This window comes from Grammomys surdaster, unplaced genomic scaffold, assembly GCF_004785775.1.
Source record: "Grammomys surdaster isolate TR1022 unplaced genomic scaffold, NIH_TR_1.0 125950, whole genome shotgun sequence".
Lineage (NCBI taxonomy): Eukaryota > Metazoa > Chordata > Mammalia > Rodentia > Muridae > Grammomys > Grammomys surdaster.
The window spans coordinates 4,014,730-4,034,104 of record NW_021620771.1 but is presented as its reverse complement, the minus strand read 5'-3'; the positions used below and the strand labels follow the sequence as shown (position 1 = coordinate 4,034,104).

General features: G+C 39.6%; 1 protein-coding gene across 11 annotated transcripts in view; it reads left to right on the top strand.

Moving 5' to 3' along the window:
- The first annotated feature begins 214 nt into the window (after positions 1 to 214).
- The window catches only part of Pparg (peroxisome proliferator activated receptor gamma), a 126,623-nt gene continuing 107,462 nt past the window's right edge, over positions 215 to 19,375 (top strand). Inside the window, exons 1-2 of one of the 11 annotated variants that reach the window (XM_028753490.1) lie at positions 1,338 to 1,353; positions 1,759 to 1,846. The gene's annotated coding sequence lies outside the window, so the exon portion shown is untranslated. Of the gene's footprint in view, positions 298 to 379; positions 791 to 927; positions 1,048 to 1,337; positions 1,354 to 1,677; positions 1,847 to 19,375 lie in introns of those variants that run through there. The other 10 variants (XM_028753494.1, XM_028753487.1, XM_028753491.1 and 7 more) reach the window with 10 other exon arrangements.

Below are 19,375 nucleotides of genomic sequence, written 5' to 3'. Positions count from 1 at the left end.
TAAAAATAAAAAATAAAACTGAGATTAAAAATAAAAATCAAAAGGAGAAATTCTAATATATATATATATATATATATATATATATATATATATATAAAATGTTGATGCTAAGAGTGCTAAGATGCTAAGATATATATATATATATATATTTATTTACTGAAAAGCACATCTAGAAAAAACCAAACTTCCACGCGACGGTCAGGGCACCGGGCTGGGCCACGAGCATCCGTCTGGGTCTGAGGGACACGGGACCTTCCTGGGTCGCCTCCCAGCGGCTGTGAGGAGCAAGGCGGCCAGGTAACCAGCGCGGGGCGCGGGGCGCGGGAGGGCCACGCGGGCCTCGTGGGCGCCGGCCTCCCGGTGCGGGCGCCGGGCCTCAGGCCTCTCCCTGGGCACCGCCCCGGGTCCGGCCCGGTAGCTCGGCTCGGCTCGTCCGCGGCCAGGCGGGGCCCGTCGCACACGGAGCTGCAGCCGCCTGAGGCGCTCGGGTCGGGTCAGCCTCACGGACGCACAGCGCCCGCCAAGCCACCGCCTCAGGTCAGAGTCGCCCCGGGCCACGCAGCCCGCCGGAGGGACGCGGAAGAAGCGACCTGGGGCGCTGCGCGGGGGTACCGGGTCGTGCGCGGCCTGAGGGGACCGAGTGTGACGACAAGGTGACCGGGCTGAGGGGACGGGCTGAGGAGAAGTCATACTCTGGCAGGACCCTGCGAGACTGACAGCCTGCCGGGGTCTCTGCTGACAGGACGCGGGCTGAGAAGTCACATTCTGACAGGACTGTGTGACTGACAAGGTGAGGGGGCCTCGGCCTGCGGGGACTGGATCTGACTGGCTAGGTGACTGGGTCTCTGAGGGGACGCGGGATGAGGAGAAGTCACACTCTGACAGGACTGGGTAACTGACAGCCTAACCCTGTCTCAACTAGAGGGGACCCGGGCTAGAAAGTCACACTCTGACAGGACGGAGCGTGACAAAGTGACGGAACCTTGACTGAGGGGACCCGGCTGAGGAGAAGTCATATTCTTGACAGGACCAAATGCGACAGACAAGGTGACAGAATCTGGGTCTGAGGGGGACGCGGGCTGAGGAGGAATCACGCTAGGAGAAGAGCGAGAGCGAATGATAGCGGGGCGGGGTCGCGGACTGAGGGACAGAGTAAGGGGTTTCGGCTGAGGACCGGTCACCCGCCTAGAGAGCCGAGTGTGACTGACCGGGTGACTGTCTCCTGAGGGACACCAGCCCGGCGCAGAGGGCCACAGTGGAGCCACCTCAGGTTCCCTGAGAGGGTGCGCAGGCAGGCGTGTGCGAGCTCGGGAGCAGGGCAGCTGGGCCACCAGACCCCGACAGGAAAGCCAGGTCTCCACACAGTCCAGAACTCCCGCGGGGGACCGCATTGTACGGATCCTGGTGACAGTTTTCAGAGAGGGGCTCGCCAGCAGCCACCGGGCGCCCCGCGGCGCTGGGGGTGGAGGGAGGAGGGTGTGCCGGTGATCGCCCGGGCGACTTGGCCCGCGGCCCCTGCCCGGGGCTCGCCAGGTGTGAGGAAAGCGGGGTCACTGTCGCCAAGGCCCCGCCCCGCCAGTGCCCCTCTTCAGTCTAAGGAGGGGGCGAGCACAGGGCCGGGCTAACTGGAGTAGGCAGCCCTCGTGGTGGGGGTAGAAGGTGGGTGTGTGGCTCCCGGTGCTTTATGGCTTGGGATTGGGGAGGAGCCTAAGGTGAGGAGGCAGAAACTGGGAGTAGCCTGGGCTGCTTTTATATAAGGGACGCGAGGAGGTCAAGAAGGGGCCTGGACCTCTGCTGGGGATCAGAAGGCTGCAGCGCTAAATTCTTCTTAACTCCCATTGAGTAGGTAAGTGGCCCCATCGTCATCGTTTTGTTGGAGGGTGTTGTGAAGTGGGCCAAACTGCCCCAAGTTCTTACACATCAGGATGGTTTGGCTGTATTCTTGTACTGTAAGAATCTGCTTCGCTTCTGATGCTAACGGTAGGAAGGTCACGGTTGTGTCATTTATTTCAGGAGGAATAAAAAAAGTTAAGTTTTCTGTTAGGAAGAGGCTAAAGTTGTTCTTCTTTAGCAGGATGAAGGACAAAAAATGTAAAATTAAATGATCATTTGAAAACAAAACCAGATGAACCAAGTTGCAGGATAACTAACAGTTGAAAAGCCTCTTGATTTGGAGTTCTTTATTGTAATGTCAACTCTTTATTATCATGCACGAGGCAAATTGTTAACCGGAGTTATTAAATGAATAACTTAGTCTTGGACTTGGGCAGGTCTTCCAAAGATATCAGGTGCTCTGTGGGAGTCTTCCTGTCCATAGCTAAGTGATCAATTGCTGACTAAAAATGTAACTAATTCCAGGTGCTATATGATTTAAAACCTGGCTAGGGTAGGAGTTGACATACACTATGACTTCTCAAAGAGACAACTCTCTTGAAAGTTTGTCGGAAGCGCTCATAGATGCTAAGGGAATTTGGGGCGCTGTTTCAGACGATTTGGTTCCAACTTTAAAATAAGTTCTCTGTTGTCTTATCTTCAACCACATTTGCTCTAAAGTAAATGTCCGAAATATTAACTTTAATATACAAACATTTGAAATCAGTGTCATACATTAGTCGGAGTGAAGCATTTTATAAAGCCATCCATTTTTATTTTACTGTGTGTATTGTGTAAATTTGCTCATTTAAGTGCTACTTCATATTTAATTTGCTGAGAATTGTATCTTCAGTGAGAAGATCTAAGAAGCAACTGGTGGTCATCTCAATCTTTTGCAGCTCACTAGAAGGAAAAAGACTGTCGACAGTTTTGTTTTTAAGGAAAAAAATTCTTTTTCATATGTAAAAGCTTCAAACTCTTAAAACTGCTGAAGAACAATGGCGCCGGTGAAGTCTAAAGTTCTGGATACCTCTAGGCTGAAGAGTTTTTAGATGCTGTTTCCTCATTCTTTAATATTTAAAAGAATATAAGTTCTTTAAAACACATTAGAACTAAAAGACCCAGAAGTATCATACACATCAATATTTAAGAAAACTTTGACAGTTTTGTGATAGCTATTTTTAATAATTAATTATATTTCCTTTAAAGGAACTGGTTTTCCTAACTTTCATGTCACTACATATTTCAGAATCACTTTAACAAAAAAGGACGGATTATACTAAAAAACATCGTTAGCTTCAAAATCCCTTTGACATTTAAGATTCATATGTGAAAAGAAGCATGACTTTAAATTTTTTGATGTAGAAATGGATTACTGAGTATGCAAGTGACTGTTTTCAGTTAGTAAGTTCTACTTATTTAAATAAATGATTTTTTTTCACTTTTTCATTTTCGAAAAGAATATGCCTTCAGTGTTGTCAAGATCCTTCTGTGTGGGGAAGCTAAGTAATGGCACTGCGAAAACACATATAAGGATTAGCAATGTATTTAAATTACTTTTCAGATTATGAAATGGTTGCTAGTAGCAGGAGACACTCATAAAGATTTTGTTAAAATAATTTTTCCAAAGGTTTCAATATTGTCACAGCTTTCACAGGGTCTATAGGTGCCCAGTGCATATATAGCAAGACACCTTGACCATTCTAATTTGTGTCTTTCTGATGACTTTGTTGTCATGTGGACTTGAAAATATTCTCTGTGTCATAAAGTGATGTAAAAATGCTGGAAGAAACTTTTTTTGCTTTCATAGGATTCCACTGAGTAAATATTGGTAGAAGATTAAAAAAAAATACTACACTAGTCAAGACAATTTGATTTAAGTCAATAGTATGTAATTTTAAACATATGCGCAGCCCACAAATTGTCAAAATGAATTTCTTTCTTGTTTTTCTTATTTTTGTGGCAAATTTCCCTGTTGTCCATTACTTCGCTTTCTTAACGCCTAGACGCAGCAAAAAGGGGAGCGGCATGATCGCTTACAAAGGTCATTAGAAACGGAATTAAGTTGACCAAAAGAATAGCAAGAGCAGTTAAATATCTTTCTCGATATCAGGGAAGCCTCAAATACCATATATTAGTTAGATTCATAGCATATGAGGTATTTTTTAAAAATCATTTTTAAGTTTTTTTTTTTCCTGAGGTTGTCTTTGTCTGCTACTTGTACTTTTCTCGCAATACAGAGGTAGATTTTGGAGAATTATACATTTTGTATTTTAAAGTATTGTTTAATAAATTATCCAACATGACTGCATTTATAAGGAGATCTCAAACACAATAGGCCATAATTTAGTGAAGTGTACGATTCATGTTAAGATAATATCTACCACTGGTATGGTATATCCTGAAGTCATTATCTTAAGACCTAGGTTTATTCTATTTCTCTTCAATTATACATATATTTTAATCAAGTATTCTGTTCAGAACATGGATGTTTATAGTTATGTTTAACTATTTCCATTATTATGTTCTTTCTAAGTATAGAAAATTAGAAAAGCTTAAGATTATTAATCTTTGTTTCTGTTTGTTTGTTTTGGGTATGGTTTTAAGACTTTTATCAGCAAGCCTGGATATCTTAAATGATAAGAGCTTGGCCCTGAATTTAGCTGAGCTGATATCCTAAAGACAACCTACATGGCAATCTAGGTCAGCACTGACTCGCTCACAAGTCTGACTAGTTTGCTCTCTTACTACCTTTGTGATAACTGTTCAGAAAGATAAAAATGTCTGTCGCTTTATTGCCAACTCAAGAAAAAAATATGGAAATATTCAATTTTCAGCTTCAAATTATATTCTTTACTCTCTGATGATTTGGGACAAAAACAAGCATAACTTTTTTTTCTTCTGTCTTTATGAGTCCTTCATAGACAAGGGGTCTTTGTGTTCATACTAAGTTTCCAGGGCAGCAGGCTTGTGTGTTTATTTGATAAAGCTCTGCTCTTTATGAATTTTTATGGCATACTTTTGAGAGAGTTGAGTATGTTATCCAGGGGAAGTTTATTTTGCCAAGCATAGTAGTCTCCTTTAGCTCCATAATTTACTACCAACACCTAAAAGACTAAATAATTCCTTGTGCTAGTCATTTAAACTGTTTGTTGTAACAAACAATAACCCAAATTAGCCTTCTAAAAAGCTTGACAAGTCACTTATGCCTGCTAATAGGCCACTCAACTTATTGGCAGGCAGCAACTGAACAAGTATATAAATGACTACACATTTGAAGCCCTCTGTGGATTAACTAATACAGATTACTGTAAGAGACTTTCCTATGCAAGAAACGGACTGGGACTGGATGTGGTAACATGGGCCGATCCCAAGCAGCATCTATGTGAGCTGCGTGCTTGCCTGACGAGTAGGACGGAAAGAGGCTTGTGTGCTGCACAAATGATTACTGGGGAAAATTGCTGTGGGGCTTGAACTGCACGTCCCTGGCAAGGGAAAAAAAAAAAAAACACCTCTAGACCTGGAATTACCAGGCTCTAGTAGAGACAGAGCTGCAAGGCTGGGCCTATGGAGGCAACGAAAGACTCAAGCTGGTGCTTATAAGTAGGGGTGAGTGTCTTTGTGGATTTCCCTTTGGGAGTGGGAGCCCAGATTCTCATTAACTTCTACCTTCTTATTAGCAAGTACTGTTGGGTCTTCCTAAGAGTCTTGGCTCTTCTTTCAAGCACCCGAGTGACCAGGACAGAGACTGAGAAATCTTTTTTGATAGAGGAGAATGTATTTTTCTCCACTGGACAGTTTGGACACAAAAGAAAGATACTATCAGTCTTTGTAACTTGTACTGGTTACAGTAAATTTAAACCTTTCAGGCAGAATTTAAACTATATAATAGCATGAGGCTTTGTTGAATTTAATAATTTTTTATTTATTTAGGTATTGGAAGTCAAACCTTGGCCCCTCACATGCAAAGTAGTACTCTTGTACCGCTTTGTACAGTAATACCCCAGGCTCCTCTTTACTGATTTTGTGCTGTATAGTTTGCTCTGAGATACTGGTAATCGAACACCCATGGCCTTGCATGTCCTGGGCAATGCTTTATCACTCTTCAACAATTATTGTTTATAAATGTTATATATGTGTGGTTGCTTTGCCTGGATATTTGTCTGTGTACCACTTGTGTGTCTGGATTCCAATAGAGGCTGGAAAAGGGTTTCCAACTCCATGGCACTGGTATTACAAAATGGCTGTGAGTCACTATGTGGATGCTGGGAATTGAACCTGGGTCCTCTGAAAGAGTAGCAAGTGTTCTTAACTGCTGAGCCATTTCTCTAGTCCCACCTTATTCTTTTTAGAAAATAAATTCACTGCTACCTTTAACTACTTAAAAAATCTATAGACTTAGCTGGAATTATAATATGGAGATAAAATGGATTGAAACAAATTGTCTGACCCCTTGGAAGAGTTCGGATTGGCATGGACCTAGGAGTGAGGAGTCCTTTTCAGCTTGCGGCAGATAAGGACAAGAGCAATCTGAGGGAAGTAGAGAAAAGGGGAATCCCCTGAGTAGGAGGGTGTAGGAGTGGAACATACAGATCCCAGTCTCTGCTCTCAGGTACAGGTTGTGTGCTTACCATGTCCTAGAATGTAAGATTAGGTTGAAAGAATTCACTCTGCTCCTTGGTGACATCTGAAGATTCTACAATCACTGAAATTCTAAGGTTGCCTCTCACTGCTGTTACTCTTTCTGGCCCTCAAGTAACTTTTGGGGAGAATCTAGCAAAGGGAATAGAGACAAGTGATTCTTTCATCCTGTGTGTTTAAGCAACACATTATCCTTTATAGGGAGGGCAATAGGGAAACACAGAACTGTGAAACTGAGTGCTGGGGTGAAGAACTGGAAAGAACTCCTTAACCTTGACCCCACCCCTGCAGCTGTCATTCTACCACTAAAAGCGCTGTTGTCATAGGAAGGTCTGGAGTTCACTTTAAAGAGCCAGTGTTCTGGACAGAATTAACTGAACACATTACTATCAGGAAAAAAAAATAAGGTTTGCTTTCTTGATTTCCTGTTGCCTGAAAACACAGGTAACATTCACATGGAGTTGGAAAGAGAGAGTAGGAATCACATTTGGTGAATGCCTATAGCCATTGCACTTAGGAGGAGGAAAGACAGGATTGGGGAAGGAAGATTTGCTCACATGTGGAACTGGATAAAGGGGGTTAAAAGAAGGGGTGGGGAATAAGGTAATATGTGGTCTTTGGCAGCAAAATACTCATGAGACCAACCATGTGGATCAGCAGTGATAAGAAAAGACAAATGATTTATTCACCATGCATACATATTTTTTCTCATAAAAATCAAGACAAGGACCTAAGAGATGGCTCAGTTGGTAAAAGCTGGACAACCTGAGTTTGATCGCTAGGGCCCTCATGGTGGGAGTAAAGAATGGACTCCTGCGGGTTGTCATCTGAACACACACAATAAATAAATGTAATTTAAAAAATTTAAATCAAGACAGGTTGCAGATGTTCCTCAAACTATTTTTTAACTCAAAAGAAAACAAACAGCCATTGTGCAATAGCATTTTACCTAGGGAACGTCATCAAAGTTCAGAGCCGTGAGCTGGCAGTTAGATAATGTAATCAAGTGCTATACCATCACCCTTCCTCAGGTCCCTATTTCCTCCATGATGTCACATTAATCCCCTGCTGTCTTCATGAGTTAGCTCCAGCAGACAGCCAAAGCCCCTTCCTAATAGAGCACAGTGAAAGGGGATTTTCAATCACTTCAGTGGGAAAAAAATGCCTAAGAAGAAGAAATGATGCTTAATGCTTTGGCTATCCACTTCACACATACTCTGCTTTCTTCTCTTTAGGCTTAAAATGGTTACAGCAACTCAATGAAGCTCTGCTAGAAATCAAAGCTTGGTGGTCTTATTAGTTCTGTGAATCAAATAATCGGTGGGATTTGTTAAGAATGGCCACCCTCACATCCAGTACTAAGCACACTACTTACCTGTCATTAGTGTGTACACAACCTAATTCAGTTTATGAACCCAAATCTGAGAATCCTAAAGCCTCACTGTACTATTTATTGTCTCTTTCTTGCAGTTGATAATTACCCATGTAAACAAGCTTTTGAGTGTGTGAAAAAGTGTACCCGTATGCATGTTTTTCTTGTTCTATATACTGGATAAGGTTTTTAATAAAGAAAACAAACATGTGAATGATATAAATATAAGTGAAGTTGAAACTTCAAAAAATTATTTGCATATGTCAGAATAATTCAGAAAAGTAGAGAGTACACCCAGGCAAGCATTTGGCAATGGAAGATTGCTCCATGTCTCCTTGGAGCATTTGGAATGACTTAGTAACATCCTGATTTTATTTAAAGGCAATATAATATTTTAAATTTTGGATTCAGCAGTGTTCAAATTCACTGGCTTTTAGGACTTTAAAAGTAATAGATGAGAAGTTTCTTGAAGGAAGGTACCAGTAGGTTTTTATTTATCTTTCCATTTCCAGCATATAGCACAGTGATTAGTAGGTGCTGAGTAAAATTTTTCTAAAAGAGTAGGAAGGGCTAGGAATGTAGCTCAGTTGGTGGAGTGCTTGCCTATCATGTAGAACACTCTAGATTCTATCCCAAACACAAACTAACAACTTGGAATCTTAGCACTCAGGAGGTAGAGGCTGGAAGATCAGAGAGCTTCACCATAGTCCTCAGCACTACACAAAGGATCGGGCCAGTCTGGATTTATTAGGCTATACTCTTGTCTGTAGCCTATGTGAAGTTCCTGGCCATATTTCACTTTATTCATAGAATCCCTGGGAACTATCCTGTAAGACTCACTATAGCTGGCTTGCTAGATTACTTAGAAAAACAGTGCTGTTGTCTGTAAGTTCCTATCAAGGGAGGCCAACTGGTTGTCCATAGCTCCTGTTGCTGTAGGCTAACTGGATCTCTTAGACAGGGTCTCACCAGTTCTTTTTGTCTTTGAGTGGCGGTTAGTAACCCTGAGTGTCAAAGACTGGATTTTATACAACCACAGAAAAGGATCTAACCCTGGAAAACTGCTCTATGTTATGTAAATAAAGCTATGTTCCAATTCCAGTTTAATAAAGGTTGACAATAAGCCCTTCCTAGTGATTTTTAGTAACAGTTTTGTTTCTTACTCTAAAATTCTGTGATTTGCCAATTGCAGCCAGGGGTGTGGCTGAGAGCTAGAGGGGTTGTCTAGCATGCAAAGTCTTGTGGGCAACACACTATGATTTAGAAGCTGAGGAGATTTGTATTTACGTATCTCTGATGTCACTGTAATTTACTTCAGGCTGCTTAGAAAGCAGTTGGGCAATGTGTTGCACACTGTAATGCTATACCGTCACTTCTGAGGCTTTTCCCAGAGCACCAGAAGATACAGGAAAGGCCAGATACAAGAACTTCATAAAAGCATTGTTATAAGAACCCGTATTTGAATGGGGAATGGTGGTATTCACCTGTAATCCCAGCATCTGAGAGACTATGGCAGGAGGATTGCATGTTTGAAGCCAGTCTGGGCCACATAGTAAGATCCTATCTAAAAACCATACTTGGAAGTAATGCAGATATTTAGCAACAGAGAAATAGTTAACTTTTTCGTTTCTCTGTGATCCTGATCAGTAAAAATCAAGGCAAAGCGTAAGAATCCTCTAGCTAGGGTTTTGAGCTTTTCTCTGTCATACCCAAACTTTGTTTCACACTTAGTTTTATTTAACATATTAGATTTACCTATATATTTTTTCATGATTTATTTATTTGGGAAGGAGAAAAAAACTTAAAATCCATCTCTTTTTGTAGCAGCCTCATCATGTTACACAAGGTTCAATTTTGTAGATGGTCTGTGATCTTTTCGATCTTTAGTTTGTGCTGTCAAATAGAGCTTTAAAAACAGTTTCCAGAATTACTTTCTCTTTTAAAGCTCTCCTTTTAATTTTTTTCTTAAAAATATATGTATGCATTATGCTCTTTGTTTTCCTTCTCTCTCTAAAACTGAATGACCTCATGTGAGAGTTATTTGGCTTTTCAACTCCTGGCAGAATGTTGAACATGTAATCATAACTAGTCACTGATATAGAAGCCTATTAAGGTAAGCTTCCCTTATCAATGAGACCTTGGTATAGAATGTGGTAGAAATCCTGAAGAAAGTGGCTTGAAAATAGCAAGGTGTATGTTTCCCCAAATCCCTGTGAACAATGCAAAAATCACATATATTTATATATGTATGCATGCATACATGCAAAGTACATGCATACATGCAAAGTACGGTAATAGTCCTTGGACTTTTTTCCCCCTGTTCTAGAAATTCCAGAAGGAAAAATTAACTGCTTTTGCCTTTGACCCAGGTCATATATTATTCCTGTTACTTTCTTTGGGAATATATATTTCTATATATTTCTATATATTCAGATATGTTTCTGAATTCATAATCAATTTGTACGTGTGTGTATATTATGTATTTATGTACATATATACATGTATGTATGTACATGTATATTTTGTATTGGTCTTGTGGCTCAGAATACCCTTTCCATCTTTAAGTATTAAAAGGTCTTCTAGAAGTTTTATATCGGTGATACTAAATCTTTTTTTCTTCCCTGTCAAGTTCCTGTTGATTTAGTCCCTAATGTCAGCCAGTGTGAACAGTAGCTAACAAGACTTCAGTTTTTAGATCTTAGAATTTTTTGGTAGGAGAGCCTTAAAGTGGTGACACTTCAAAGAGTAAATCCACCAAAGCTTTTTTGTGGAGAAATGCAGTACGAAACATCAAATCCTGAGCATCAAACATGCAGGTAAACTGTTCACCACTGAGCCACCTCCTTAGCCCCCATATCCTATATAGAATGACCATTCCCTAATCAAGTTATTATAACTATTCTATATTTCTGAATTCATAAATTCCCTTTACCATTTTTGTTTGGCATTAAAAATGACAGAAAATGTTTCATTGACCACTTAGAAATAAATTCTGAACATGAATGAAGGCAGTACACAAGCAAAACATATTTTAAAAGCATTTATGTGAAATCAAATAGAATATATTCTTGCCCCCACACAATGATGTGGAATATTGAGGGAACATCAATTTAGGCATAAACAAAACTTTCAGATTTGGCAAATGCTGCCAGTGCATTTATAGTATCCTGCAAACTGCACCCTTATTGAATGACCACTGACTTTATAAACCATGGTTCTTTACATTGAGATCAAAACCTGTTTTCTGAAAACACAGCTACATGAATGGTTAGTCTGGAACTCAGGAGCTAAAGATCACAATGTACCAACTACAAACCTGCATCTAGCACTGGGCAGTTAAAGACCCTGGTTCAGTTAGAGAAGTGAAGTGACAGTGATTGAATATATAGCATATTGGCATGAGCAGCCACATAACCCATTCCATGTGTTCACTGTGCGTCTCAGAACAGGCTCCAGCCCTAGCAAATTCGTACAGATGACTCATTTGGATTTGATATGGATATAAAGCTTTAAAAACCAACATGCATAGACAGGATTTACCCTGACCACCAGCTTTTGAATTCAGAGTATTCAAACTGTTCTTAATCTCCACCTAAAAGAAACAGAAGTGGAAAACACACTCTGAAATATAATCTGATACAGTCTTTCTTTTGTATTATAAATTACATTTGCTGATTTGGGGGGAGGATTGTCATTTCTCTTTATTTTTATGTTTCTGTCATGGATTATTAGAGTATAGGGATGTGTGCTCTTGACCGTTTTTTTTTTTAAATCTATCTGTGCATTGTATACCTTCCCTAGTCCTGGCATGCAGCAAGGGACCAGTGCATCCTAAATATTTTATATATACTTTTAAATTTGACTTTAAGAACAAGTGTGTGCTTTTTAAGCATCACTTATACATAATTCTTACTATTACTACTCCCCAAATTTTTAGGGAAATCCCTGAATTGATTTTTTAATGTTAATTCACATTCTGTGTAACATTTTTAGGACACGTGGAATTAACATCTGAAGAAAGTTTTACTCTGCTCACCCTGATACTCTTAAAGTGAGACATGAGAAAGGGAAACATGTTAATTATAGACTTCAGCATTCTGCATTAGCTAGTTCAGTAGTCCTGGTCAGAGGAACAGGTTCCATAATGACCTAGGGGCCTGAACCCTGCTTTTACATTCCTCTTTGTAGACTCAACAGCAACTGTGACAAATTCTGTGCAGTACTACAACTGGAAATGGTTTATAACAATGCACAACACAAATGTTGCTGAGACTTTTATCCATGCATCATGCAAGAATGATTCCCTTTCATATGTTTTGCCAGGTTAGATAAAAACACCATCAGATTTTGATCTACCCCATTGGTTTATAACAGATTTTTTTTCCCCAACAGGGTTTCTCTGTGTAGCCCTGGCTTGGAATTCACTCTGTAGACTATGCTGGCTTCAAACTCAGAGATCTGCCTGTATCTGCCTTCTGAGTAAGGGTTTCAAAGCTGTATGCCACAATACCCAGCTTTTAATAGATAGTAATTTAATTGCTCAGCTATTTCATATATTAACTATTTCATATATTAACTACATCGTGGTTATTTAATAGTTAGTCTTTTTCAATGAAGATCTGTATTTATGAACAACTTCAAAGTATCAGACTAAGAAACTGATTTGCATATAAAAGCAAATATAAAAGATGAGCCTCTTTAAAACATTGCCTTGTGACATCTCTGGACACTCAATTCTTCTTGGTAGGCCTTCATCTATAGATGTGGAATGAAGGTAGGAGTCTGTTTGCTAAAGATGAATACAGGAAACCTGCACCCTCTCCACCCTTGGGCAACCTGCCATTTTCCTCCTGTTCTCACACCTGCTCAGCTACTAGGGCAAAGAAACACTGGCCAGACACACGCAGACCCTTTGCTTCCTGAGAAAGAGAACCACAGGAAGGATAAAGAGCCCAAAGAGGTTTGAGATGCACTCCCATTGAATATCCAAACCTCAATTTCATTTTAATACTCTTTCATGTCTTGCTGCACACAAGAAATTAAACCTCTGCACACAAACAATTAAATTGTTTGGCTAGGTTCTTAACTCAGAGAAAAACAGAGTACCTTAGCTAGGAGCCTTGAATCCACCTAAGTCTAAAAAGAGTATAGTTGAAATGGCTAATCAACAGCCATTTCAAATGGTCACAACATGATGATTCAAGGCTGAAAATGAGTGTAACTGAAATCAAAGGAGGGAGGGGTAGCTAGGAAAAGCCCTGCAGATGAGAATTTGGAAGTTTAAGAATTAAGAGGGTAGCCTGATAAAAACCAATACAAACATATACAGAGAAAGAAACAACAAAGAAATGACTTACTCTGTTTGTTTCCCAAAGAACAGATCAGTAGGGCTGCTGCTTCATGAACATAGGTTTCCTTTGGTGAAAAGAATCTCTAGTGTAAGAAAACCAAGTCTAGAATAGTGACTAAACACAGCCCCAGGGGACTTCATATGAACCAACTGGAGGTGGAGAAGACAGTACCAGAGAATGAGCAGTCAGAAACAGGGTTGGAAATGTAGATCTTTCAGACTGATGATAAAGGTCTGGAATGCAGATGGAGGAGTACGGGCTTTGTCTAAGCAGTGAGGAGATTTCAGATCTTAAGAAGCTCGAGATGATTAAGTCAGATTAACCTGACGGCTGTGTGCAGAGAAAGCCACCAGGAAGCTGTTAGAAAACCTAGGCATAATGTGTGGAACATCTGTAGGGATGAAGACAAAGCCCCACCTGAGCTGTGCTCTTAGGCAAAGTCATAGTCTACACACTAATGCACACTGACCTGGAGCAAGGGGAGGACAGCTTTGAAGCGATGTTGTCATAGGATTCAAGCATATGGTTTGACCTTTCATAAAAGTATCCACAGCATACTGCAGAGAAAATGTCCTTCACCTCAAATTAGATGCATACTGTCTTGAAGAAAAAACTATTCTGGTACTTGCCATAGATTTTATGGTACCCTCTCTGTGTATCACTTTATATATTGGACACAGAGCTATAATAGTAAGCAAGACAGAGCTAGTCCCTTTCTTTATGTCCCATAGCCTTTATCAAATGGTAGCCAGACATTAAAGAGAGTCATAGTTTAGCTCAGTGTAAGTAAAGAATTGTAATATCTATAGCTGTCCAGCAGTGGGAAAGGCTGCTGCAAGGGCAGAAAATGCTTTGTCATTAGAGCCCAAGGGAGTCTCTAAGATGGCTTCCCCTATTGAGGAGAAATGAACTAGGCAACTTGTAAGCTCCCGTCTAAACCTGAGGTGCCAAGTTTTTCTTTCTGTGCTAGTAAGCTAGTAGAACATACTTCCTTCATAATTAGCTACTTCGGACCATTAGCATAAGCTAAGTTTTTAGCTTTTTCATCAGTACTTGTAAATAAGCCTATGTAAATGTTTGTGCAAATTAGGTTTTTAAATGTATTCTACACTTAGTTTCACAATTAGATGTGTGTGTGTGTGTGCGCGTGTGCTCGTGTCTTGCTAGGAATTGAAACCAGGCCCTCCTATATGCTAAGCACATGCTATACCAATGAGCCACACACCCCCACACTCTGTAGTTCTCCAATTCTTTTTAAAGAAACTATTATTTTCCAATGCTTTCTCAGCCATTCATTTATTTCCAATTTTAATATTTATAGTAAGTTCCTCTTTCATGTGATGTTTTTCACAAGTAATGCAAATTTCTGCAGAAGTGAGTTACGTAAATCTAAGTCAAGATGCTGACCTTTAAATCATTTGTTTTTTACTCCTGTGATGTAATGTCGTGATTGAACAAGACCTTGTGTGACTACCCACTTAGAGATATCTTTGGGAGGCCATTTTTTTCATTTTTTAAAGAAAATCAGTTCTTTGAGTATTTTATATGATGTGTTTTGATCATATTCATTTTCTAGCTCTTCCCAAATCTACTTCTCCTTTGCTACCCATCCAACATTGTATCTTTTTTTTTTAACACATCGAGTCCATTTTGTACTGCCTATAGCCTCTTGGATGTGTGACTTTCCCTTGGAGCATGGTAGACCTACCAGGGACTATAGTCTAAAAAGAAATTGATTCTTCATCCCCCAGCTTCAGTAGGTCCTTAACTAGGGGTGGGATTTAGTACCTACCTCCCTTTTCCATGCTGGATTGGGATAATATTTTGATGCATGAAAATAGATAGCGTTATTGTTTAGCCTATTTGACTTAATTATTATAAACATCAAATTGTTTCTGTCAACATCTAGTAACTAGCCTCAGTACTGATTAGTTGCATTTCATAGCATTGTAACTTTTAGACTTTTATATATAGGAGTGATATCTTTAGTATAGTTTAGTATATTTTATTTAGTATATGAAATGCTGGAATGTTTTAACCCAGATGAGGGACATTCCTTTCATAGGGATTATTTTAGTGCTTATAATAACAAGTAGCAGGTTATTGCAGAAGAAAACAATTAATTTCATTTCATCTCTAGTAAAACACCTTGTTAAAAGTTAACCTCCCCATTATGATGTATGAGTAAAACAGATTATGCTTTTCACCAAAATGCATATAAATTTTTGACATGTGCCTAGAACATTACCTGATATATAGTAGGCACTCAACTGTTTATTGACCATTATCAAATTATATGAAGTGATGTATATCAGACATCTCAAGTAAAATACTTCATGTCTGAATAGGCATAGTGGTAGGGAGTTTTGAGAAAAGCTAAGGCACTTTCCTTAAGGTGACATTTAGGTATAATTACCACTGTGAAAGTTCAAGTTAAATAGTTTTGGTGACATTAATTTCTATGTGATATTTAAAATGCTAATAATAACTAATTCTTGTGGTTAAATACAAAGTGAATGGCTTAACCTAAGCATGCACATCATTACCACTGAATGGTCAGAACCTCTGGGCCTGTCCTCCTTTTCTGTTGCCTTCCCTTCTGCCCTAATTCCTTCTCTCCTTTTCTCCCTTCTTCCTATTTTGTATCTCCCTCTCTTCTTCCCTCCCTCTCTCCCTCCTTCCTCCTCATTTCCTCTCACTGCTTACAGTAGCTCTGGCTATTAGTCCCTCTTTCCTGCCCTGCTTTTTTTATTCTGATGCTTCTTATATTTTCTTTTCTGAGGTTTTACAATCACTTCTCTTCTGAAGATTTTTCCTCTGCACCTCTGTCTCTCAGTGCCTATTATTAGCTCTTCCCTTGGTCAAGACCTTGACTACAGTGTGAAAGTAATATGTGCTTTTAATCTACTAAACAAATGATCAAAAACTGGATAACTTTGTTCTGAAATTCTTGCTGCTCTTTCTGTCAGAATGTGGTTTCCATTGATTGTTTTCCAAATGGATTTTTAAAGTGTCAAATCACTAATTCTCAAACCATCTTAAAGGGGTCAATATGCCTTGACTGATGTCTTAGTTAGGATTTCTATTGCTGTGATGAAACACCTTGACCAAAAAGCAAGTTGGGAGAAGAAATGATTTATTTAGCTAACGCTTCCATAGCACTGTTCACTGAAGGAAGTCAGGACAAGAGCTCAAACAGAACTGAATCCTGGAGGCAGGAACTGATGCAGAGGCCATGGAGGGGTATTGCTTACTGGCTTGCTTCCCATGGTTTTCTCAGCCTCCTTTCTTATAGAACTCAGGATCACCAGCCCAGGGAAGGTACCACCCACCATGGGCTGGGCCCTCCCACATTGATCACTAATTGAGAAATGCCTTATAGTTGGATCTTATGAAGATATTTTCTCAATTCAGGCTCTTTCCTCTCTGATGACTCTTAGATTGTGTCAAGTTGACATAAAACCAGCCAGTACACCTGCAAATGCTTATAAGCGCAGTAGCTTGTTGAGGTAACTCCTAACTGTCTCTAACAACTTTCATTTCTAACCTCTTTTTCCAAATAGCACAGACAGCAGATGATTCTTAAGCCATTGATTTCTGGTTGTGCCTTCCCTTACATGTGCAGTTACACAACAGAGTCTGTCATGTTCATCCTGTAGCTCCTTGTCTAGAACGCCAGTAATAAGTAGCAGATGTTTAGCAGATAACTGTTACTTTACTATTTTACACTCACAGTCTGATTCTATTCCCCATTCCTCAATAGCTCTCATAACTTTCCTGTGTGAAATTACTCATTAGGGCAACTTAGTTTGTAAATTATTCATAGATGGAAATCTGTGATTTCCTGCTTACAGCATGGTTTGTTTGTTTGTTTGTTTGTTTGTTTGTTTTTTAACCGTTCATTATCATGCTTAGTCTATCACATAGTTTAAAATCCTTAGCCAAATGTCACTTAACCATCTTGCTTAAGGACTTTTTCTTAATTAACCCAAGCACCAAAAAGATAAGCTAGTTATTGAGAGTTTTTAATTAATATTTATTGGTCAGCAACTTTGTTTCAGGCTCTATTTAATCACATTGATACACAATCTTATTCTTCCAACAATCATTTATTGTATACAATACTAAAGCTATATACACTGGGAAGGGATGTAGTTCAGTTGACAGAATACTTGTCTAGCATGCGTAGCACCCTGGGTTCCTTTCCCAGAATTACCTAAACAAGGAATGGTGGCACATATCTATACCTTAGCCCTTGGGAAACCAGAAATCCAAGGTTACCCTGGGCTAGGGAGTTTAAGGTTAATATGACCTACAGGAGACCTTGGCTCAAAAGAAGGTGGATGCATGTTGTACATTTCATGAATTATTCAGGTCAGTGAAGAAACTGAAACAGAGACAAACTAACCTGCCAAATAAGAAAAGTAGGATTTGAACCCAAGCAATCTAAACCAGCCACCAATTCCTGCACAAGAGCCTAATATTATAGTATCTGAGTTACCAGAGAATGAGATATCTATAGCCACACACACACACCCCACTACCATGCCTTGTGTAACAATTAGATATGTACAAGTATATTCACATTCAGATGTTATGTGGGCTAGTTGTTCTAGTTCATGGAAAATCAACTTAGTATGTGACAGTGACTTAAAAATACAGTGTGTCTTAGTGTTGCTTGTGACAAATGAGATCACCAAGTCTTTGATATTTATTCAGAAGTTCTACTATTTATTAAAAGCAATCACTGGGGCCAGGACAACCAACCACTGTTAAAAAGGCTCTCTCTGCCTGGTGTTGTTGTTGTATGCTGTTAATCCCAGTACTCAGAAGTAGAGGCAGGTGAATCTCTGCATTGAATGCCAGCCTGGTCTACAGAGTGAATTCTACAGCAGTTGGGCCACACAGAGAAACCCTGTCTCAAAAAATGAAAAAGCAAAAACCTTTTCTATCTCTCTCCTTTCTTTATCCCCTCTGCTTTTTAAAACAAATAAAATAATTTTATTTAGTTATCTGAGGATTTAGCAACTAAATAAATAGTACATTTTATAAGGTTTCTGTAAAACTCTAAGGAAGATTTTAACTGACCTTGGTTGAGCTACCACTCTAAAGGAATCAGTCTTCATGGTCAGAAGGGATAGGGCAAGGAAAAGACCAGTGAGTTTGTATCCATAGGAACTGGCTCCAGGACCTATATGAAATGTACTATTCACATATAACCTAGCCATATTGCTTTAAATTGCCTTCACATGACTTATTATACCTAATACCATGTAAATGTCAGAAAATTGATATACTGTGTTGTTTGGGGAATAATAATAAAACAAAGTTGTTACGTGTTCAGTATAGGCATAGTATTTTTAGAATGTTTGTTTGTGATTATCATCGCTACATATGATATGTGAGTTTGGGCATCAAATGCCACAGCAGGAGTGTAGAGGCTTGTGGAGTTGGTTCTCTTTTTCCACCTTTACATGGGCTCCAAGGGCTGAATTCAAGTCATCAAATACTTTGCATGCTGAGCAACAATACCTTCCTGTTAATGTATTTTTAAAAAATATATTTTTACTATGTAAAATATATTGGATAAATACAGGTCCTAGGAACACACACACATACACACTCATATAAATGTGCATATACACACAGACAGACACACAGACAGACACACACACACAATCTTCCCATGTCAGGAACTATGGCTGAAGAATTAGAAACTATATATAAGTAGACATTCCACATTCAAGAGTATAAAGAAGAAAGCCAACAAACTTATAGCAGGCAATAGTAGAAAATCTCAGGAAGAACAGGTGTAAAAGACTAAGAAGTATCTGGAAGGCAGGACAGGGCAGCCATATGCAGGAGCCCACTCAGATCAGCCTGTAGCCCCTAAATTGTAAAATCTCAGGGTTTTACAATTGTTAGAGATGATTAACAAGTATTAAATTATGTGAACTTATAACCAAACAGGATATGTTAAAAACAAGAGTAACAGACACACACAAAAGTATATTTCCTAGCTCTTACAGTGCTGAGATTTGTTATTTCTTTGTGTATATGTGTGGTGGATATCCTACCTCAGAGACATCATGTTTGAAACTTGAAATCCTTGTCTCATAAGTACAGAAACCAGCATTTT